At 40.7% G+C, this 25,326-nt stretch overlaps 1 pseudogene across 1 annotated transcript in view; it reads left to right on the top strand.

Annotated features, from left to right (window-relative positions):
- Window positions 1-20,672, top strand: part of LOC308418127 (serine/arginine-rich splicing factor 3-like) — an 84,826-nt pseudogene extending 64,154 nt beyond the window's left edge. Inside the window, exon 2 of the transcript in view lies at window positions 20,187-20,672. The product of the transcript in view is annotated as a serine/arginine-rich splicing factor 3-like (transcript). The remainder of the gene's footprint in view (window positions 1-20,186) is intronic.
- Window positions 20,673-25,326: the final 4,654 nt, after the last annotated feature.

The following is a 25,326-nucleotide window of genomic DNA, read 5'->3' as shown; positions in this document are numbered from 1 at the left end:
AAACTCCGGATATGTTGTAGAATCCTCCACATGAAAATGTAACAGAACACCAAAGCTGCAGCAGCACAAAACAGAAAATAGAACAAATGACCCTGCAGGGAGAATAAAAAACAGGTAAGATAAAGAATTGTGAGCATACACTTATGAACATTGATGCAAAAATACTCAACAAAATCCTTGCAAACCGAATCCAAGAACACATTAAAACGATCATACATCATGACCAAGTAGGCTTCATCCCTGGGATGCAGGGATGGTTTAATATAAGGAAATCCATCAATGTAATCCACCATATAAACAAACTCAAAGATCAAAATCACATGGTCATCTCACTAGATGCTGAGAAAGCATTTGACAAAATCCAACACCCCTTCATGTTAAAAGTCCTGGAAAGAACAGGAATCCAAGGTCCATACCTAAACATAATAAAAGCAATATACAGAAAACCAACAGCCAACATCAAACTTAACGGCGAGAAAGTTGAAGCAATCCCACTAAAATCAGGGACTCGACAAGGTTGCCCACTCTCCCCCTACCTATTCAACATAGTACTGGAAGTCATGGCTGGAGCAATTAGACAGCAAAAGGAGATCAAGGGGATACAAATCGGAAAGGAAGAGATAAAAACATCACTCTTTGCAGATGACATGATAGTGTACTTGCGTGACCTCAAAAACTCCACCAGAGAACTCCTACAGCTAATAAACAAGATCAGCAAAGTGGCTGGATAAAAAATTAACTCGAACAAATCAGTAGCCTTCCTATACTCAAAGGACAAACATGTGAAGAAAGAAATTAGGGAAAACGTACCCTTCACAATAGTCACAAAAACTATGAAATACCTTGGTGTAACTCTAACTAAGCAAGTGAAGGACCTGTACGACAAGAACTTCAAACCTCTAAAGAAAGAAATTGATGAGGATCTCAGAAAATGGAAAGATCTCCCATGCTCATGGATTGGAAAAATCAACATCTTAAAAATGGCCATCCTACCAAAAGCAATCTACAGATTCAATGCAATCCCCATCAAAATTCCAACCCAGTTCTTCATGGAATTGGACAGATCAATATGCAATTTCATATGGAATAACAAAAGACCTAGAATAGCTAAATCCATCCTCAACAACAAAAAAACATCTGTGGGAATCACTATCTCTGACCTCAAGCTATATTACAAGGCAATTGTGCTGAAAACTGCATGGTACTGGTACAGAAATAGGCACGTGGATCAATGGAAGAGAATAGAAGATCCAGAAATGAGCCCTCATGTATATGGTCACCTGATTTTTGACAATGGAGCAGTAAACATTCAATGGAAAAAGGACAGCCTATTCAACAAATGGTGCTGGTCCAACTGGCACTCAGCATGCAAAAGAATGAAAATAGACCCTTTCTTATCTCCTTGTACAAAGCTCAAGTGTAAGTGGATCAAAGATCTCCACATTAAACCAGACACACTGAAACTATTAGATGAGAAAGTAGGGAAAACCTTAGAACACATAGGAACAGGAGAAAATTTCCTGAACAAAACACCAATGGCTCAAGCTCTAAGGTCAAAGATTAACAAATGGGACTTAATGAGATTGCAAAGTTTCTGTAATGCTAAGAACATCGTCAAGAAAACAAAACAGCAACCAACAGAATGGGAAAAGATCTTTACCAACACTACATCAGATAGAGGCCTAATATCCAAGGTATACAAGGAACTCAAAAAGCTAGACACCAGAGAATCAAATGACCCTATTAAAAAATGGGGTACAGAGCTAAACAAAACATTCTCAGTTGAGGAACACGGAATGGCCGAGAAACACCTGAGGAAGTGCTCGACATCCTTAGCCATCAGGGAAATGCAAATCAAAACATCCCTGAGATTCCACCTCACACCAGTCAGATTGGCCAAGATCCAAAAATCAGATGACAGCAGATGCTGGCGAGGCTGCGGAGAAAGAGGAACACTTCTCCACTGTTGGTGGGGTTGCAAACTAATACAACCACTCTGGAAATCAGTCTGGCGATACCTCAGAAAATTGGATATAGTACTACCTGAAGACCCAGCTATTCCACTTCTGGGCATATACCCCAGAGACACTTTAATACACAACAAAGTTATATGCACCACAATGTTCATAGCGGCTCTATTTATAATAGACAGAAGCTGGAAAGAACCCAGATGTCCTTCAGAAGATAAATGGATATAAAAATTGTGGTACATTTACACAATGGAATACTACTCAGCCACCAGAAACAATGACTTAACCAAATTCTTAAGAAAATGGCTGCATCTAGAGAATATCATCCTGAGTGAGATAACCCAGTCACAAAAGAACAGACATAATATGCAGTCACTGATAGTGGGATGCTAACCCCAGAGGCTTGCACTCCCCCAGAAACAACTCACAGACTGTATGACGTTTAGGAAATAAAGAAAACCAAAATAAATATATTTACAAAACAAGAAGACTTTGACAATTTCCATGTTGCGTTTTGTTTTGCATGTACTTTACGCTCATTGTAACTATTAGGTTTTCAATGCATACTGTCAAGCCCTTGAAAAAATCAAGTACTCACTAAAAAATATATTCACATAGTTTTATGTAAAAATTATTTTAATATCTGAAAAAACAGTACTGACAAAAATGTATAATTTTAAGCAAAATATGTTTAAAATCTGCACATTTATCTTTGTTTTGTAAAATAAAGTCGTTTAAAAAAAAAAAGAATTGTGAGCATAGACCATCACACAGAACATGTTTGTAATGTTAAAATGCTGAGTGTAGGACAGATCCATTCAAATAGAAAACTGTTCATCATGATTTTCCCTTCCTGCAACTCCCAACAGAAAAAATTTACTCTCTTCAGGATATGAAAAAGTGTTAGCTCCTGTGTTGAAAGTGGCAGATCCCAACTGCTAGGCTGTGGAAAATTCCAGGGTGTCCACCAGAAACTGAAAAAGGCTAGGAAGAAAGAAGAACATAAAGAAACAACCATCATGAGACAACACACAAGTGCCCCTGAAGGAAAGGACAAGAACTTATAAAGAACAGAGAATGGAAACCAGAGCAGCAGACACATACGGAGATGGCCAGTCTTCTAGAAAGATCTTCATAGTCTGGGAGGCTTTCAAAGACAAAGGAACAGCCATGCCTCAAAGCATTAAGAGTGGCTTCTCATGACACAGCCTGCAGCTTCTGCCCTTGGTTCTCTCAGCCCACATGGAAGGCTCTCAAGACTTCACCACACTGCCAACCCCATGAGGAGGAAGGAAAGAAACATAGTTCTGAGGAAATCACCCAGAAACAGACTTTCCCAGTATTATCATCACCCTGCACTCAGCAGCATCCATCCAGGAAATGAGAGACCAAAGGTTACTGCACACTCAGACTTGTGGCAGGTCCAGTCCTTGCTTGATGTCTAGAACTTTCCGGAAAAGATACAAACCCAGGAGAGAAAAGTCTGGACTTCCACTCTGGATGACCCTGAGACTCTGCACTGCTCTCTGTGCCCCCACCAGACACCTCTACTGCAAAATCAGAGCCCTTACTTAGCAGGGCTTTTTGTGAAGGGATCTACTACTGTGTTAATGGGTATATCTTCCACAGTGGTATACACAGCAGCAAAAACTCACTGTGCACAGCAGCTTCTCTAGCTAAACTCTGATACTCGAGAAGCTGACATGTAAGGTTCTATGTCTGACTTTTGATCACTGAGGTGGAGTAATGAACTCTACGCCATAAACAACTTTTCTGAATGACCACAGAGAGAAGTCAGTCAATTCACCATAAAATTAAAACACAATGACATGACAGCCAGAGTCCAAAAAAACCTCACAAAATTACTCAACTCCCAACATGTGCAAATGCTACCTTTCAATAGAAAGGGCCCTAGAGACCTTTCTCCCCGAAAAATTTCAGAAATACTCCAAGCTGGACTCAGACAGACCTTCACAGCAACATGAAAGCCACAAATTTGGCCATCTTCACCTGGCCCCACAAAACAACAGCACCTCAGTGACGGAATAAACAAGTCCTTTTAGTCACTTTGTAGACCACAAAGAGCTGTGGTAGGTTCCACCAAGATCTGTGTAAGGCTACAGGGGGCATGTTGCTGGAGCTGAGTCTGACTTCAGCTGTCTATTGACTCCCTGAATCCTGGAGCAGGATCCAAAGTATAGAAGTAACTCCCAATGTAGTGACAATATGAAAAAGGTATTTTTTGATTTATGGTATTTTTTTGCTCATGTTCTATTTAGTGGACCAGGATAGATATGTTAAGGGATGGAATGCTAACTGGTAGCCACTTTGCAGCCACAAATCTAAGCACCATTCTTTAGCCTGTTCTGGAATGCAAGAGAGTCCAGTAAGGAGCCCTCTTCTGATAACTTTTGGGGACATATTTGGTAACATGCCTGCTCTTGAAAGATCTCTGGCCTCAACACACACTTTGAGAAACCTAGTCCCCTGTTCTTTTTTTTTTAACTTTTTTTTTAATATTTTCTGCATCACAATTCAGACGTTATCCCTTTCCGACAATTCCATCTCCTGTTCTCCTCCCACTTCCTCCATGGAGATGCTCCCTGTCTCAGCCACCCTCTCCTGCCTCAGCACCTTGACTTCCCCTACACTGGGCAAACAAGCCTTCACTTGACCAAAGGCCTCTGCTCCAACTGATGTCAGAAAATGATATCCTCTGCTGGATTTGTACCTAGGGCCCATCTTTATAAGAGAAATCATTTCTTAGTGTTTTAGTCCCTGGGATCTGTGGAGTATTTGGATAGTTGATAATTTTGTTCTTCCCATAGGCTTGCAGACCCTTTTAGCTCCTTCAATTCTTTCTCTGACTCCTTCATTGAGATCTTTGTGTTCAGTCTGCAAGCATCCTTCTCTGTATCAGTCTGTGGTCTGGCAGAGCCTCTAAGGAGGCATCCATATCAGGTTTTAGCCAGAAAGCACTACTTAATGTCAGCAATAGTTCTTTGGTTTAGTGAGTGCATATGGGGTGTATCTGAGGCAGTCTCTGAATGATCTTTTCTCTGATCCCTGCTTTTCTATTTGTCCCTTTATTTTCTTTTATGAAAGTTTTGTTCATCCTTCTCAGAAAAACTGAGGTTTAAAAATTTTGGCCTTCATTCTCTTTGAGCTTCATAAATTCTGTGGATGGCTTCTTTGGTATCCAGAGCTTTTCGGCTTAGTATCTGCTTAGAAGTGAATACATACCATGAGTGCTCTTTAGTGACGGTTACCTCACTCGGAATGATAGCTTCAAGTTCTATTTAGTTACCTAGGAATTTGATGCAGTCATTGTTTTTGTTATAACTTTACTTATTTTATTATATATTACAGCTCACAAAATTTTTTACATAATAATATATGATGTTCATAGCAGTTTTGGTTATAATAGCTATTAGAAGTCACTGTTTTTAAGAGCTGAGTAGTACTCTATTGTATATATGTACCACACTTTCTGAGTCTATTCCTCTTTTGAAGGACATCTGGGTTATTTCCAGAGTCTGGCCATTATAAATAAGGCTGCTATAAACATGGTTGAGCATGTGTCCTTTTAGAGGTTGTAGCTTCTTTTAGGGAAATGCTCAGAAGTGGTATAGCTGGGTTCTGAGGTAGTACTGTGTCCAGTGTTCTGAGGAAGTGCCAGAGTGATTTCCAGAGTAGTTGTACCAGTTTTCAACCCACCAAGAGTGGAGGAGTGTTCCTTTTTCTCTACATTCTCACCAGCATCTGCTGTCACCTGCGTTTTTGATCTTAGCCATTCTTACTGGTATGAGGTGGAATCTCAAGTTCCTGTTGATTTGCATTTCCCTGATGACTAAGAATGTTGAGCATATATTTAGGTGATTCTCAGTCATTTGATATTCCTCCCTTGAGAATTCATTGTTTAGCTCTGCATCCTATTTTTTAGAGGATTATTTGAGTCTCTAGAATCTTACTTCTAAGTTTTTGTATGTTTTGGATACTATCTCTCTATCAGATATAGGAATCATAAAGATCTTTTCCCAATCTGTTGGTTGCTGTTTTGTCTTTTTGACCATGTCCTTTGCCTTACAGAAGCTTGTAATTTTATGAGAACCAATTTGTCGATTCTTGATCTTAGAGCATAAGCCATTGGTGTTCTGTTCAGGAACTTTTCCCCTGTGCCTATGTGTTCTAAGCTCTTGCCCACTTTCTGTTCTATTAGTTTTATTGTACCTGTTTTTTGTGGATGTCTTTGAGCCACTAGGACTTGAAATTTATACAAGGAAATGAGAAAGTGTTGATCTGCGTTCTTCTGCATCCTGACAGCCAGTAAGTTGAATGTTTTTAGATCCTTTGTCAAATATAAAGTGACCATAGGTGTGTGAGTTCATTTCTGGGTCTTCAATTCTATTCCATTGATTCACCTCACTGTATCAGCACCAACACCAAACACTTTTTATCACTATTGATCTGTAATACAGCTTGAAGTCAGGGATGGTGATTCCCCCATAAGTTTTTTTTTTTTATTGTTGAGAATGGTTTTTGCTATCCTAGTTTTTTTTTTTATCATTCCAAATAAATTTGCAAATATATCTTTCTAACACTATGAAGAATTGAGTTGGAATTTTGATGCAAATTGCATTGAATTTCAAGGTTACTTTAGGCAGGGTGGCAATTTTAACTATTGCAGAGAGCATTTTTGGTTCCTCTGGACATTTGGTGGCAGGAATTCTTGTTTCACCAGGAAAATCAGAAGCTGGTCAAGGCAGGGATATGATTCTGACCCTATACTCAGGGAACTGGCCCAGATTAAGAACATCTGAAGTTAAGGGCACAACAGGAAGTACCTTTTCATTTGAAGCTGAGGTCAGACACTTAGAAATGTAACTCAAGAGAAGGCAGGTTCCGGGGATATAGATGTGCCAGTCTCTTTGATCCCCTTTTGTCCTGGATTTTGACACCTGGACTCCAGAAAGACTTTTTACAGGATCTTCGATTGTTAACTAGCTTGTTCTCTGACTCAGAATTGATATTATCTTTCTGCCTGTAATTAAAGTAGATTATAAGAGGACTAAATAAAGAAAGCTTAGGTCCAGCTTCAAGACTGGCTGAAGTCATGTTACAAATTGACTGTCTCTTTTTTCTTTCCATCCTTGCTCTGGCCCTGGGGAACCTGATGTTTGACTGAGCTGGTCTCAGACAGACTATGTTGATGCTTCCAATAGATGAGCATGGTATATCTTTCCATCTTCTAGGGTCTTTTTCTATATACTTCTTCAAAGACTTAAAGTTCTTGACATACAGATCCTTCATTGCTTTGTTTAAGGCATACCAAGGTATGTTATAATCTGTGTGACTGTTGTGAAGGGAGTCAATTCTCTAATTTCTTTCTCAGCCTGTTTATCCTGTAAGTAGAGGAGAGCTATATATTTCTTCAAGTTAATTTTATATCCAGCCAATTGGATGAGGATGTTTATCAACTGGAAACGTTCTCTGGTGTAATTTTTTGGTCTCTTAAGTATACTATCATATCTTCTGCAAATAGTGATATTTTGATTCCTTTCCTTAAAATTTATATCTCTTTGATCTTCTTTTTTTCAGTCTGATTGCTTTGGCTAGTAATTCCAGTGCTAGAGTAAAAAGAAAAGTAGAAAGTGGGCAGCATTGTCTAGTCCATTATTTTAGTAGGATTGCTTCAAATTTCTCAACATTTACTTTGATGTTGCCTACTGGTTTGCTGTATATTGCTTTTACTACTTTTAAGTATGAGATTTGAATTCCTGATCTTTCCAAGACTTTTAACATGAAGGGGTATAAAATTTTTAAAATGCTTTCTCTACATCTAATGAGATGATCATGTGATTACCTTCTTTGAGTTTGTTAATATAGTGAATTACATTGCTTGATTTCCATATGTTGAACCATCCTTGCATCCCTGGGATGAAGCCTACTTGATTATGTTGAATGATCGTTTGATGTGTTCTTAGATTCGGTTTGAAGAAATTTATTGAGTATTTTTGCATCAGTGTTTATGAGAGAGAATGGTCTGAAGATCTCTTTCTTTGTAGGGTGTTTGTGTGGTTTAGAAATGAGAGTTAATGTGCCTCAAAGAATGGCTTGGGTAGTGTTCCATCTGACTCTATTTTGTGGAATAGTTTGGACCGTATTGGCATTAGGTTGTCAATAAATTTCTGATAGAATTCTTCACTAAACCCATCTGGTCCTGAGATTTTTTTGTTTTGAGGGCTTTTGATGACTGCTTCTATTTTTTAGGTGTTATGGGATTATTTTAGATAGCTTATCTGGACCTGATTTAACTTTTATATCTTGTATCTGTCTAGAAATTTATCCATTTCCTCCAGATTTTCCAGTTTTATTGAGTATAGGCTTTTGTAGTAGGATCTGATGATGAAAATGTCACAAATGCAGCAAAACTACAACAGCCCAACCTAGCAAATAGAACACATGGCCCTTGAAGGAAACATAAACCAATTGGAAGAGGAAAGAAGAAGTATAAGAAGACAGGATCACACAGAACACACTGGGAATGTTTTCAATGCTCAGGATGAAAAGAACCAAGTCATAAAGGAAAATGAAGAGCAGGATTTCACTCTCTACCAATCAAACAAAGCAACAAGAAAAATTAACTCTGTTCTAAGGAATGAGAAAATAAAATATGAGCACCTGTTGTTCATAGGACAAGTTCACCACTGACAGGCTGTGGGAAATTCCCGGGCAACCACAAAAAAACTGACTAAAATTAGAGGGAAGAGGGTTGGCACATAACGGCCATGACATAGCACAAGTGACCATGAAGGAAAGAACAAGAACTTGTAAAGAGCAGAGAATGGCAGACAGAGAAGAAAGACATAAGGAGACAGCCAGTCTTCTAGAAAGATCTACACAGTCTGTGAGGCTTTCAAGGAAGGAACAGCCATGAGTTAAAGCATAAAGCCTGTCTTCTGCTCACACAGCCTGCAGCTTCTGCCCTTGATTCTCTCAGCCCACATGGAAGGCTCTCAAGACTTCACCACACTGCCAACCACATGAGGAGGAATAAAAGAAACATATTTCTCAAGAAATCACCCAGGGACAAACTTTCCCAGTATTTCTCATCACCCGGCACTCAGCAGCCTCCATCCAGGAAATGAGAGACCAAGACTTACTTACTGGGCAGTCAGCCTGTGGCAGCCCCAGACCTGCTTGATGCCTATGACTTTCCTGAAGAGATAGAAGCCCAGGATAAAAAGTCTGGACTTCCACTCTTTATGGTCCCTGAGACTCTGAACTGCTCTCTGTGTCCCAACAGACACCTCTACCTCAAAACTAGAGCCTTTCCTTGGCAGGATTTTTGTAAAGGGATCTACTGCTGGGTATTATGATGGTAGCTGGAGTATCTTCCACAGTGGTATACTCTGCAGCAAAAACCTATTCTGCACAGCAGATTCCTTCCCTAAAACACTGACACTAGACAAGCTGACACCCAAGGGTCTATGTCTGAGATTTGATCACTGAGGCACATTAATGGACTCTACCCACATACAGCTTTATGAATGACCAAAAAGAAGTCAATGAACCTTAAAATCAGAACCCAATAAACTCTTTATCAGAGTCCAAAACACCAGCAGAACAATACTCAGCTCTCAATATGGACAAATGCTTTCAATATAAACAGCATAAGGGGTCTTCTACTCAGAAAAACGTGGGAAACATTCCAAGCTGGACTCAGACCCGCTTTGACAGGAACAAGAAAACCACAGATGTCTCCACCTTTAACTGGCACCACAAGACAGCAGTACCTCAGTCACAGAATAAACAAGTTCTTTTAGTCACTTGGTCACCACAAGGAGCCTGTGGTAGATTCTACCAAGATCTGTGGAAGATTACAGGGAGAATGTTGCTGGAGCTGAGTCTGACTTCAGTTATCTATTGGCTCCCTGAATCCTGAAGCAGGATCCAAAGAATAGAAGTAACTCCCAACCTACTGATGACCTGAGAAAGGGTTTTCTGTTGTTGTTGTTGTTGTTTAAGGTAGGTGTTTGCTTATGCACCATTTATTGGACCATGATGGATAGGTTAAGGGACAAAATTCTTGTAGTAACCACTCTGCAGCCAGAAATCCAGAGACAGTGCCTTAGCCTACCCTGGAGTACCAGAGAGAGGCGAAGAAGTGTTCTCTTCTGACTACTGTTGGGGACATATTTAGCCATATGGCTTCTCTTGAGAGATATTTGACCTCAGCACACCCTTCCAGAAATCTAGTTCTCTGACCTTCCTCTCCTCTGTTTTCTCTTTTTCTTCCCTGCCCGAGACTCAGGAAAGGTGACAGTTGTGGGTCACACCATGTCATGTGGCATTAGCTGTGGCATTGGGAACTACAGTGTGTTTGTCACATAGGAAGAGACAGCAGAAGAACCCGAGTCTTTGATGAACTGACCCTTAGTACCCATCCCATCATTTTTCAAGTCTGGGCCATGGTTAGTTAAAGCATCCTCCTCTCTCATATTTCATGCTTAGTGGAGCAACCAGGCATATTTTTACATCTTTCAACTACAGGAACAGCAGTGTTTCCCTGAAGAAGGTTTTTCTCCATCTGCCATCAAAGCATAGCAGGACGACCAGAGGAGGAGGATTCTGTATGATCCTATATCACTGTGGAATACCGACCACAGTGGTACAGATCAGTTCCAAAACTCAGAGAGAACCAATCCATCAACTACACTGCCTAGCCAGGCAGGATATGTGAAACCATAGAGGGCTTTGAGCATAGAGAACCCCACTGGACTTTTGGTAAATAGTAACAACTCTGGTACAGTCATACTGTGAGGACCTCTATAAAAAACCCATGGTGGCTCCAGGGACCTGTCCTCTGAAGTGTTACCACCCACCATGTCATCTTCACTGAGAACAATAAAGTTTCAGACATCAGCAATAAAAAGTTCTGGATTGAAGGACCCACACACCCACAACAAGGTCATATATGACAAAAGGGTATACCAGTATCTGCCAAATTGAATAGATCAAAGGCCAAGAAGTTTCTGTTAGAATTTTGAGTATTCAGTACCATGGTGTCACTCAATGATAAAGAAACATATCTAGGACAATTCTAGAAGGTGATTAAGGCTATTCAGGTGAACACATACATCCTGGAGAGATCAACTCCCTATCCTTTCTAAGAGCACAGAAACAGCCCTAGTAAGTCATAAGCCAGGATTACACACACTTACACATGTGCTCACATACATGTAAACATACACATGTGCATAAACAGGTGTGTATGAGCACACACAGAAAAGTACATGTACTCACAAACTCATACACGTATGCATGCACTTTTGGGAATTAACACAGACACACACACAGACATACACACACACAATACACACATACACTCATACACACCACACATACATATATATAAATACATGCGTACACACACAAAATCATGCACAATGCACTAATACAATAACATACACAGTCACATATATACCACCATGCAACCATAATCACGCACACACAATGTCACAACCTGAAAGAATTTCTTAGCCTTGCCACACAACCAACCCATCCTCAGTGGAGCAATGAAACTGACAACATCAGTGTTAACCAAGGAGCCCATGCTATACGGGGCTTGGAGGCAGACACACAGTTCAGGGACATTTGTGCCAGCCTGAGGCACTGTCGTTAGCTCTGCTAGTGGATAGGACCATGATGGCATATACACATTATACATAAAATACATATTACCTGTGCATATTGGGACAGGCATTTCATCCCAGCACTCAGAAAGAAAAGGCAGGCAGATGTGAAGCTGAAGACCAGCACAGCCAGGGCCAAATCACAAAATTTATTCTTGTAAAAATCAAGAAAGAAATAAAAAAATACTAATAAAACTTGCCCAGAAACAACTCAGTGCTTAGAAAAACTCTCCCAGGACTAAATGAGACTGCAAAGTTTCTGTAAGTCCAAGGACACTGTCAATAAAACAAAACACAGCCAACAGACTGGAAGAAGATCTTTACCAATCCCACATCTAGAGGTCTAATAACCAAGGTATACAAAGAACTCAAAAAGTTAGAGTCCAGAGAATCAAACAATCCTACTAAAAAGAATGGGGTACAGAGTTTAACAAAGAATTCTCAATAGAGGAATATTGAATGTCTGAGAAGCATCTAAGGAAATGGTCAACATCCCTAGTCATCGGGGAAATGAAAATCAAAACAACCCTTATATTCCACCTCACAGCAATCAGAATGGCTAAAATCAAAGACTCAGATGACAGCAGATGCTGGCAAGGATGCAGAGAATGAGGAACACTCCCACACTGTTGGTGGGGTTGTAAGCTGTTACAACCAGTCTGGAAATCAGTCTGGTGATTCCTCAGAAAATTGAACATAGTCCTACCTGAACACCCAGTTATTCCACTTCTTCTGGGCATATACCCCAAAGATGCTTCAACATACAATAAGGAAACATGCTTCCCCCATGTTCATAGCAGCCTTATTTATAATAGCTAGAAGCTGGAAAAAACTCAGATATTCTTCAATAGATAATGAATACAAAAATTGTGGGATATTTACACAATGGAGTACTACTCAGCTATCAGAAAAAATGACTTTATGAAATTCCTAGGAAAATGGATCTATCTAGAGAATATCACCCTGAGTGAGATAACCCAGTCACAAAAAAACAGACAAAATACGCAGTCGATGATAATTAGATACTAGCCCTAGAAAAATATGAATGCCCAAGAAACAACTCACAAATTATATGAAGCTCAAAAGAAGAAAGGCCAAAATGTGGAAGCCTCAGTCCTTCTTAGAAAAAAAAACAATAAATTTGCACCCTTTCAGAGTGAAGTACACCTGGACCTTAAATCATTAATAACTCAAGAGCTAAGAAGATAGCCTTGTAGCAGTTTTTGGCATTTAAAAATCATTATGTCTGATCTTTAAACACCAAGAAAACATTGACAATTTCCATGTTATGTTTTTATACATGTACTTTATGCTTATTGTAACTAGTAAGATCTCAATGCATTATATCAAACCTTTAATAAAAATCAAGTACTGACAAAATTATATTCATAGTTTTATGCCAAAATGCCTTTAAATATCTGAACATGTATCTTTATTTTTTTAATAAAGTTGTAATAGAAAATATAGAGTGGGAATAAAAGCTCTCTCAACATGTGAAACCTACCCATGAATGCCCATTACTCAACAAGATGTTATTGTCACTGTCAGGATATCTCAGGCTACCACTGTAAGAATAGCTGCAGCCAAAACTGTCCTCCAAAACTTATCTCCAAATACCATTGCCTGAGTGACTTAGTGTATATGTGTGTGAGTATGTGTGTGTGTGCCTGTGCATGTACATGTGTGTGTACACATGTGCATGTTAATGTGTATAGGTAGGCAATAAACTAGATGCTCAAGAATATCCACAGTTTTTAATAATTGGGTGGCATAAAAAACTCATATCCTCTATTTATGGCTCAGGACTCTCTATAAAACCTGATTTACTGGGAAGAAATGACAGGCAGAGAGAATCAGCCAGCTCTTATCACCATGACAATAGGCAGGTGACTCCAGGTATGAGCCAGTGACTACCAGTACATTTTACAAGAGCAACAGGCATTGAAGAGCCACTGTAGTATCATGACACCAAGTCCCCAAACTTAAGTCTGATCCATATTTCTAGAAACAAAGATATGCCAGCTGTGTTTCGACATACATAGATGATTAGGCTTATAGGAGAGATCTGCAGAGTCTGGGAGGCATTCAAAGAGGAAAAGGCAGCCATGTTTCTAAGCACAAAGTGAGGTTTCTACTGACACAGCCTATAGTGTCTCACCCCACATGAAAGTCTCTCAGACTAAACCTCAGCCTTATCCATGAGGAGGAAGGAAGGGAATGGGTAGGTCAGGAAGTCATCTAAGACATACCTTTTCATTACTTCTCTTTCCCCTGGCCTCAGAAGCTGCTGTCTAAGAATTGAGAGACCAAGGAGTGTTGAGAAGTCAGCCTTGTGTCAGCCCCAGTCCCTGTTTCCTGTATAGGGCCTTCCTGAAGAGATAGAAATCCAGGAGGCAAAAGGGGGACCTGCACTCAGAATGGCCACTGAGACCCTGCTCTGGTACTGGTGCCCCAACTGGACCCTATTACCTCAGAACTCTGCAGGACTATTTGTAAAGGGATCTACCACAGTGCTAATTACTACAGTAACTACCACAGTGCTATATCCAGCAGCAAAAACCCACTGTGCCCAGCAGATTCCTATCCTTAATTTTTTAAAGGAAAGAAAAGAACAATTTAAAACACCTTGCTTTGAAGCAACTCAGTGCTCACACAATCTCTGCCCAAAACCATGTCCGTTACTCAGCAAGGAGGCTCTGAAGGATTTTCCACAAGTTATTGCCACTGTGGGGATACCATGGCTAACACTGAAGAAAAGCTTTAACCAAAACTCCCCTACAAAATTCATCCCCAGAAACATTCCTTGACAGAATGTGTGTGTGTGTGTGTGTATGTATGTGTGTGTGTGTGTGTGTGTCTGTGTGTGTGTGTGTGTGTGTGTACAATGCATGTATAGCTGCTCCTGAGTATCCACAGTCCTTGATGGCTTGGGTGTGGTAGGACATCCATACCTTTTCATCTTGGCTCAGAACACTCCATCAAAGCTGACCCTGGAGGGAAAAAGTGACAGGCAGACATGATCAGCCAGATTTCTCCACCATGACTACAGGCAGGTGACTCCATGCATAAGACTGTGTCATTAACTAAATGCTGCAAGAGAGACACCACACAACCCTTGGAGCACCATGACAACAAGGCCCCAAACTGACATCAGCTTCACATTTCCAGGAACAAAGGCTCTGCCTGCTCTGTCCTCCATCTGCTCTGGGAGTGAAGTTTGCATGAATAGGCATCAGAAGCAGCACTGAGGTGTCAACATCAAACACAACTCCCCATGAAAGGGACACAGTGACTGTTCAGACAGAGGCGGTCACAGTGAGTGGACACAGACATCAGACAGGTGCCTAGCACAGGTGTGCAGGCAAAGCCATGGTCCAAACAGACATTTGACTCTTTGGACACCAGTAAAATGGCTGCTCTGGCCTATCATTCTTAATATTGGGAATGTAGTCAGTGTTCAAGCAGTATCAGTATAACCTTGTGGTTGCCCAACAAGGCCACCTTGAAATTTCTGCCCCCAAAGTCTTTAATTTGGTAGTTCTGCACTCTTGTGAAGCCACACATAGCAATATGTTAGTTAGTGTTCTAGAAGGATCTGAGGAGAAAGTTCCCATCTCACCCCAGCACCAGAAATTATATCCTCCCCAGATTTACCAGACACTTAATGCCTGGTGATTTTGGCCACCAGTCCCACAGAGAGCATTCCCACTCAAGACCAGAGAGAGCTGGTGTGTGATCATTTGCACATAATTGGAGAAGGGAATTAAAATATGGTATCTCTGTGTTCATATAACCTGTGTTACCCATTGATGCCCCCAAGTCCATGTGGACAGAAAGACTGAGGATCTAAACACAGTTGCAGAGTGACTAATGGTATTAAATTCCAGGCTACAGAAGATAGGAAGGAACTTTCTGGACAATTTTTGGGACATGTAAATTGAAAGAGGTCACATGGTACTGAAATAATATGGAGACATCCCGATGTCCTCATCCCAGTTCTGTTAAACAAACCACCCAAGAGGTTCATCACACACTAATGTGATAGGATGTGAGTGTGCCTAGTGGACACAGTGTTCCCTCCCTAGACCCAGATGGAGCCCCAGGACCAGCCAGGATCCTACCCAGAGCCCCCTCAAGGTCTGAGTCAGTCAGCTCTAGCTCTTTCTAGTTTCAGACCAAAACATCAGAAACAACTTCTCCATGAAGTGTAAATGCCTAAGTCCTACAGTGTCCACAAAGACAGCACCATGAATGGAACACTTATGGGCAGGAGAGCTTGCATCACAGTGAGAGTATTACATAATGAGTTTTTGATGTTTTGACAGTGACATGGGCACTAATTCCTCCAAAAATAAATAAATAAATAAATTAGCAAGGACTCTTAAAAACATGTGTGTATGGGACCTGTCAAAATAGCCACTGAGCATAATTGTCTCAAACAGATGATATAGAACGACAGGCCAAAGAACCTCTTGGGTTGAAACCACAAAGGGGAAACTCTGGGTGTCACCACCTTACAAGCAAACAATGCCAATCAGTGAGGATCAAAGGAATCACAGCAATGCAGTGTTTCAGGATTTGTATGAATGTCATGGGACATTGCAGTTCATCCAAGGACTACGGGAAATGGTGGCCATGTGTGGAACACATATAATTTACATAACTACCTTGCATTTAGAACATATATGTAACACCTGATCCCAGTACATATCTTGTGTGACTGTGGCTATGCTGTATATTGAGTCGAGGGACATGTGTATGCCAGGTAATGCCCTACTGCTGAGCTGCATTTTCAGTCCACACTCTTCACATGGGAATAGAAATTTTAATCATTAATGTAGACATAAATACAGAGAATCAGAAGGATGGACTGAAAGACATACCTTCCAAAATTCTCTAGAATGTGGAGCTCAGAGGCAGTAAGAAGAACTGGAATGTCAGGGAAGCAAAGACAGACCTCAACCAGAACTACCTGACAGTGCTAATAGACGCACTGAAAGCAGTGTTCAATAGCAATGAACTTCATGTATGTCCCAGAATCCTCTGCATAAAAATGTAAGAGACCATCAATGCTTCAACTGACTAAAATAGGAAACAGACAAAATGACCTTGGAAAAAAGCATAAAGAAATTGGGAAGATACAGATTTGTGAGCATCACACAGAACATACTGGAATTGGCTTCGATGCTGAGGATAGAAAAGACAAAGTAAAAAAAAAAAAAAAAAAAAAAAAATGATCAACAGGAATCCCTCTCCCTCATACTCCCAACAAGCAAAATTCACTCTCTTAAGAAAAAGAGTAACTGTTTTGAGAGGGCAGACCCTCACTTGCCAGGCAGTGGGAGATAACAGGGTGACCACCAGGAACTGAAAAGGACTAAGGAGAAGAGCAGAAAGAAACAACCATCATGGAAACACACAAGTAACCCTGAAGGAGAGAACAAAAACTCATAGAGAGTAGAGAATGGCGCATCTGTGAGGCTTTCAAAGACAGAGAAACAACCATGTCTCAAAGCTTAAAGCCTGGCTTCTGCTCACACAGCCTGCAGCTTCTGCCCTTGATTCTCTCAGCCCACATGGAAGACTCAAGAATTCACCACACTGCCTCCCCCATGAGGAGGAAGGAAAGCTGCACATTGCTAAGGAAGTCTTCCAAGACAGATCACTCCAGTAATGTTAATCACCTTCACTCAGCAGCCTCCATCCAGGAAATGAGAGACCAAGGGTAATTGGTGGTCACCCTTGCGGCAGCCCCAGGCCTTCTTAATATCTAGGACTTTGCTGAAGAGAGGGAATTCTGGGCTTCCACTCACAATGGCCCCTGAGACTCTTCACTGCTTTTTGCTTCCCCACCAGACACTATCACTGCAAAAACAGTCCTCCTACTGGGCAGGGCTTTGTGTGAAGGGTTCTACCACTGTGTTTACTACAGTGGGTATGGCTACCACAGTGGAATACCCTGCAGCAAAAACTCATTCTGCCCAGCAGATTCTTCAGATTAAAACAGTTAAGACTAGAGGAGCCGTCACCTAAGTGTCTATAACAAAGTTCAGACCACTGGTGCCTATTAATGGATGCTACCCAAAAGCAGCTTTTGAATGACCACAGAGAAGTTAATGAACCTTAAAATCTTAACCCAATAACCTCAAAACCAGAGTCCAGAAACATTATCGGAAAACTACTCCGCTCACAGCATGGACAAATGACTCCTTTCAATAGAAAGGGCCCTAGAGATCATTCTCTCAGAAAATCCTGGGAAACTCTCCTAGCTTTACTAAGACAGCCTTCCACAGCAATATGAAAACACTGATATCGCCATCTTTACCTGGCACCACAAGGCAACAATACCTCAGTCACAGGATAAACAAGTCCTTTTAGTCACTTGGTAGACCACAAGGAGCCTCTAGTAAGTTCTACCATATTCTTGGAAGATTACAGGGAGCATGTTGCTGGAGCTGAGTCTGACTTCAGCTATCTATTGATTTCCTATATCCTTTTACAGGATCCAAAGCATAGAGGTAAATCCCAACCTACTGATGACCTGAGAAAGGTTTGTTGTTGTTGTTGTTGTTGTTGTTGTTTCAAAGAGTTCTTTGATTATACACCATTTATTGGACCATAATGGATATGTTAAGAGACAGAATTCTAGTGGTAATCACTCTGTAGATAGAAATCCAAAGACCCTGCCTTAGCCTACACTGAGATACCAGAGTGAGGCGAACAAGAGTCCTCTTCTGACTACTGTTAGCATCTAAGTGGGTATTTAGCTTCTCACGAGAGATTGCTGTCCTCAGCAGTCATGCTCAGAAACCTGGTTCTTCCTCCTTCCTCTCTTCTGTTTTCTCTTGTCTTCCTGACACAGAGACTGAAGAAAAGTAACTGTGGGTCACATCTGTGTCATTTAGTGTTGCCTGTGTCATCAGGAAATCCAGTGTGTTTCTCACTTGGGAACAGACACCAGAAGGACCTGTGTCATTGACAAACTGACCTTTAAAGCCCATATTATTTTTCCTGCAAGTCTGGGCCAGGTCTGGAAACAGGACATCCTCCTGTCTCATATTCCATCTCTGCTAGAGCCATTGAGCAGAAATTTCCATAAACCAGGAACAGGAGCTGCAGAGCACCCCTGGAGAGGGTTCTTCTCCATTTGTCATCACAGCATAGCAGGAAACTACAGGAGGAGGAGTCTGTATGAGCCTCTCTCACTGTGGAATACTGACCACAGTGGTACAGATTAGTCCCAAAAACCCAAGAATATTCAATACCTCAACTACACTGGCTAGCTAGACAGAATATGTGGGACCCTAACTCTATAGCAGTCTCAACAATGCTAAAAGTCCAGGCCTCAAAGCCTCTTCTGAGATTCACCCAATCACTTAACAGTAATCCCCAAATCAAGACAGGGAACCAGCTGTACCAACTCCAAATTCTGCATCTCCACATCCAGTGTCAAAGCAGTTTTAAGAACCCAACCTGCTTTTTCTTCTTTGCCTGTGTGTGTGTGTGTGTGTGTGTGTGTGCGCGCGCGCACGCGCGCGCATGTGCATGTTTGTGTGTGTTTGTTTGTACAATTTTTGCCATGACTTTTATTAGGATTCTTATAACTGATATTAATGCATAAATCTTTATAATCAAAGGGGCTACTGTATTGAAGATGGTAGTTATGACTTGGAAGACACAGTTGTCTGTTTTCTCCTCCATGGGGTGAGATTTTAATACATGGACAGTAATTGTTGGAATACTGTTATTTTTATTAATAATGTTTCCTTTATTACCAACACAGCAAAATGTGCTTTCATTATAACCAAAGCAACACTCTTTCATTATGCCTCTTCATATTTTTTCATATATAGATAAAATGTTAACAATGAAAATTTCAGATGCTTACTACACACATTAGTTCATCATTTAAATTATATTATAATAAAAATTCAGGGATAAGCAAAAAATAAGACTCTAAGGTTAATGTACTAATATTCATGATTTCATTGATGTTCAATACAAGTAATTGAACTATCAGCCACATATTTATACTACTTGGAGAAATATAAACTTGTTAGCAGTGACCTTTTCTGTTTTGCTACATTTGTATTTTTGACTGAAGTTTTATTGTTTTGAATATATAAAAGTAAGGAGATATATCACATTTTAATTAGAACCTGACCTGTTTTCTAAGCACCCAGTACTTATAAAGAAAATTCTTTCTCCCAATGGGAAACCTTTTCTCTCCTGCCACACCTAAATTGATACACAGGTGCCTGCCTTTGCAAGTAATTATAAGTTCATTAAAAACAATTCCTGTATAGCAGACAAAACATTTTAAAAACATTTCTACGGAAAGATGTTGTTCCTCTGTATACATTCAAGTCATTTATTAGCTCCAAAAGAATAAACATTAAATGTTTGATATTGGCCATTTTCTGGACGGTGCTGGACTAGAGGCATCTATGTGAGCAGAGCCAGAGGGAAGCAGGTGGGCCTGTGGGAGCGTTAGGATTTGATTTGGGCTTTTTGAATCCAGGATCGAGATACATCGAGATTCCTGTCCCTTGGACTGTAAGGTTTATGTAGGTAATCTAGGAAACATCGGGAACAAGACTAATTAGAATGGACTTTACTCTATTTTGGACCAATCTGAAGCCTGTGGATTGTTCAGAACACTCCTGGCTTTCATCAAATTTGAGGATCCCAGAGATGCTGATGATGCTCCCCACGAGCTAGACAGAAGAACACTGTGTGGATGCCCGTAAGAGGGGAACTGTAGAAAGGTGAACAGAGAAGTCAGAATTCTGGCCCGTCTCCCTCTTGGGGTCGTCCTCTTCGAGATGGTTATCACAGGAGTCCTCCACCCAGTGCAGATTCTCAAGAAGGACAAGCTTTTCCTGAAGCCAAAACAGTGCACTTTCTAGAGATAGGAGACGAGAAAGGTCTCTGTCTTGTGAGAGACAAGCCATCCTGATCCTTCTCTAGGTCTCACAGCCGATCTAGGTCAAATGAAAGGAAATAGTTTGCAAAACTGGTGTATGGGAAATAACTTTGTTCCACGGGAGGATGTACAGGAAATTAAAATTTAGTTTGAGACTTTATAAGACTTTTTGAAGCCGTCATTCCTGCAGGATCTGAGAGAGTGTGGCGCTGTGGGCGAAATGGTGAATCAGTCTGTCAAATCTGCTGTGAGCACAGCCACTCAAACTTCTCAAGGCGGCTCCTCCCTGGCTGCTGTATGCGGATGCAGAGCTGTTGTAACGTCTTTATTTGGAAATGTAAGACAAAGATACCTGTGTCTTATCACTTTCATGGTACATTGTGGAGCTGAAATCTTCAGTTGCTGTGCAAGATTTTTTTTAATTCTGTCATTTGTAATATGTTTGTGAGAATTTTTGGGATTAAAAATTTAGTTACAAAAAAAAGTTTGATAGTATCTATCTAACTATACTCACATGCTATTTTTTTTCATTTTACTTTTATTGGATATAATTTGTTTTCATTTCAAATGTTATCCTCTTTCCTGGTTTCCCCTCCATACACCCCTATCCCATGCTCCCTCCCTGTGCTTCTATAAGGGTGCCTCCCAACCCCCTCCTGACTCCCAGCCCTGACATTGCTTTACACTGGAGCATGGAGCCTTGGTAGGAACAAGGGCTTCTCTTCCCATCAATGTCCAACAAGGCCATCCTCTGCTATATATATATATATATATATATATATATATATATATATATATCCTCTTTGGATAGTGGTTTTGACCTGAGAGCTCTGGTTGGTTGGTATTGTTGTTCTTGTTGGGTTGCAAACCCTTTCAGCTCCTTCAGTCCTTTCTCTAACTCCTCCATTAAGGAACTCATTTTTAGTTCTGTGAATATCCACCTTTATATTTGTCATGATCTGGCAGAGCTTCATAAGTGACAGCTATATCAGGCTTCTGTCAACATGTATTTCTTGGCATCAGCAATGGAAAAAGTTCTTTGCCAGCTCTACATTTGATAGAGGACTAATATCCAATACATACAAAAAACTGAAGACGTTAGACTCCAGAGAATCAAATAACCCCATTAAATTTGGAGACAGAGCTAAACAAATAATTCTCAACAGAGCAATATTGGATGGTTGGGAAGAACCTAAAGAAATGCTCAACATCCTTGGTCTTCAGGGAAATGTAAATCAAAACAAACCTGAGAATCTACCTCAAACCACTCAGAATGGCAAAGATCAAAACATAGGTGACAGCAGATGCAGGTAAGGATGTGGTGAAAGAAGAACACTTCTCCATTGCTGTTGGAATTGCATGCTGAAACAACCACTCTGGAAATCATTCACAAAGTTCCTCAGAAAACTGGACATAGTACAACTGTTGACCCAGGTATGCCACCTCTGGGCATATACCCAAAATATTCTCTCACATCCAACAAGGACACATGCACGACCATGTTCATAGAGGCCTTGATTATATCTAAAGGATGGAAAGAAAGAAGATGTCCTTCAAAAAAAATGAATGGATACAGAAAACGTGGTACATTTACACAATGGAGTACTATGGAACTATGAAAAACAATGACTTAATAAAATTCTTTTTCATCTTTTTTGACTACAAAAATCTTTTTTTCCCTGGGCTAATTTTCCTCCTTGTTAGCAACTTTGCTCAGGAGGTATCTTATGGCTATGGCATCTCAAAAACCTTGGTTCGTCTAAACAGCTTCAATATTACACCTTACTTCAGTGTCTGGGATCCACACAGGATTTTCTGGGCTCCTCCAAAGGTCTGGCATCACTTCTGCAGCTCTGCCTCAGAACCACCCTAAGCTCAGGTTGATTCACTCCACTGCTGCTGCTGCTCTTGGTTATCTTCCTGTGGTACTGTCATCTCCAATGCACTGGAATCTTCCAGTGCAACTGGGATTCACCTATAGCCTTTCATAGGCTTTCTTTAAGCAGCTGAGACTTTTGCCAAGCCTCAAATATTTTGCCTGGTTGCTTAGCTCCAGCAGACCAGCATCAATTAGCCCAGTGGTCTTCTCCTCTTCAAGACAAAGTCAGAGACACAAGGCCAAGTTATGCTACTTGCAGTAGCTGGAACATGGCCCTTCTGATCTACTACATTATCACTAGCTTCGTCTTTTCCAACTCCTTAATTGCATAAAGTTGGCTGTACGGGTTCTCACTCTGTAGATTGACCTTGAACTCAAAGAGTCTTACAGGATCAAAGTATTTATCATCATGCCTGGATTTAAGTTTTTATTCAACTAGAACTTTCTCTGTCTCAGGTTGGTCTTGAACTTAGAGATATCACCTTGGCTTTACCTCCTAGGGTTAAAGGTAAATACCAGCATGCCTAGATCTAAATTTAGTTTGGTAGGAACTTGCCCCAAAGTCCCACTGCTTTAATTCAATTTAATATCTTTAAACACTGGATTCAGCTCCATTTAAATTCCTGGTGTCCCTGTAATACTCGAACCATATATTTTACATTTTTTTCTTCCTCAGCTCGAAGTGCTTGTTTTAATGCATAAAACAAGCGACTTATCCAGAGAAAAAGTCTATGATGGGTGTTTCAGAGACTTCCTTTGTCAGTACAATTAATCTGAGTCTTTTAACCTTAGCATTAGACAAACTCTTCAGACAAGGGCAAAATTTAGCCACATTCTTCACAAAAATACCATAAAAACAGTTTCTAGGCCACACATTGAAATTCACCACTAAAACTCCTTTGGGCAACTTCACACAATTCAAATCACTCTCAGTAACAAAGTCTCCACTCTTTATACTAAGATGACCCATTACGTCCTATTTGAATTATTTCACATCTTTCAAGTCCAAAGTCTCCAAATCCACTTATTTTGTTGTTTTCTTATAACAAAAATACATGGTAAGGCTACCACAGGAATGCCCCACTCTCAGTATGAACTTCTATCTTGGATAGGGTTTTACTGCTGTACAGACCATATGACCAAGGCAAGTCTTATAAAGAACATCATTCAGTTGGGACTGGCTTACAGGTTCAAAGATTCAGTCAAAAATCATCAAGGAAGCAACATGACAATATCCATGCAGGCATGGTACATTAAGAACTAAGGGATCTATACATCTTCATCTGAAGGCTTTTAGGAGAATGCTGAATTTCAGGCACCTTGGATGAGGGTCTTATCACCCACGTCCACATAACAGGTCTAAGCCTTCTAATCATGCCAGTCCCTGGGCAAAGCATATACAAACCCTTACACCCACCCCTCAAAAGGGTACATAGCTGGCAAAGCCCTTAAAAACATCTGCAAATGGGAACTGTCAAATAGTAATTGTGCATGGATGTCTCATAAAACTTGATAATATATATACATATATATTATTACTTTGTAATAGGAATTTGGAAAGTGAATGTAGACATGAAGTGAGAGTCAGAAGCACAGGCTAAAAGGAAACTTGCAGAAATTCTCCAGAATGTAGAGCTCAGAAGCAGTGAGCAGAACTGGGCAGACGGGAGACCAAAGACAGAGCTCAGGCAGAACCACCTGGCAATGTTACTGGGCACATGAAAGCAGTGTACAGCAGCAGTGAATGACAAATATGCCCCAGAAGCTTCTTCATAAAAATGTCACAAATGCAGCAAAACTGAAACAGCCCAACCTGGCAAATAGAACTCATGGCCCTTGAAGGAAACATGAACCAATTGGGAGAGGAAAGAAGAAGTAGAAGAAGACAGGATCACACAGAACACACTGGGAATGTCTTCAATGCTCAGGATGAAAAGAACCAAGTCATAAAGAAAACTGATAAGCAGGATTTCACTCTCCATCAAATACCAACAAGCAAAATGCACTCTGTCTTAAGGAGATGAGAAAGTAAAGTATGAGCCCCTGTTGTTCATAGGACCAGGACCTACTGACAGGCTGTGGGAAATTCCAGGGTGACCACAAGAAACTGACAAAAACTAGAGAGAAGAGGGTTGGCAAATAACGGCCATGACATAGCACAAGTGACCATGAAGGAAAGAACAAGAATTTGTAAAGAGCAGAGAATGCCAGACAGAGAAGAAAGACATAAAGAGACTGCAGTCTTCTAGGAAAGATCTACATAATCTGTGAGGCTTTTGAGGAAGGAAGAACCACGAGTTAAAACATAAAGCCTGGCTTCTGCTCACAGAGCCTGCAGCTTCTGCCCTTTATTCTCTCAGCCCACATGGAAGGGCCTCAAGACTTCACCACACTGCCTTTCCCATGAGGAGGAAGGAAAGCTGCTTGTTGCTCAGGAAGTCACACAGAGACAGACCTTTCCAGTATTTCTCATCACCCTGCACACAGCAGCCTTTATCCAGGAAAAGAGACCAAAGGTTATGGGGTGGTCAGCCTGTGGCAGCCCCAGACCTGCTTGATGCCTATGACTTTCCTGAAGAGATAGAAGCCCATGATGAAAAGTCTGGACTTCCATTCTAAATGGCCCTGAAACTCTGCACTGTTCTCTGCAACCACCAGACACCTCTACTGCAAACCAGAGCCCTTACTTGGCAGGGCTTTTTGTAAGGGGATCTACTGCTGGGGTATTATTATAGTAGCTGGGGAGAATTTACCACAGTGATACACCCTACAGCAAAAACTGATGTGCCCAGCAGATTCCTTTGCTCAGACACTAAGACTAGATAAGCTGACACCTGAGGGTCTATGTCTGAGTTT

The sequence above is a fragment of the Micromys minutus genome (genome assembly GCF_963924665.1).
Source record: "Micromys minutus genome assembly, chromosome: 1".
Taxonomy (NCBI): Eukaryota; Metazoa; Chordata; class Mammalia; order Rodentia; family Muridae; genus Micromys; species Micromys minutus.
The sequence above is the reverse complement of the archived record's forward strand: the minus strand, read 5'-3'. Positions and strand labels throughout refer to the sequence as shown.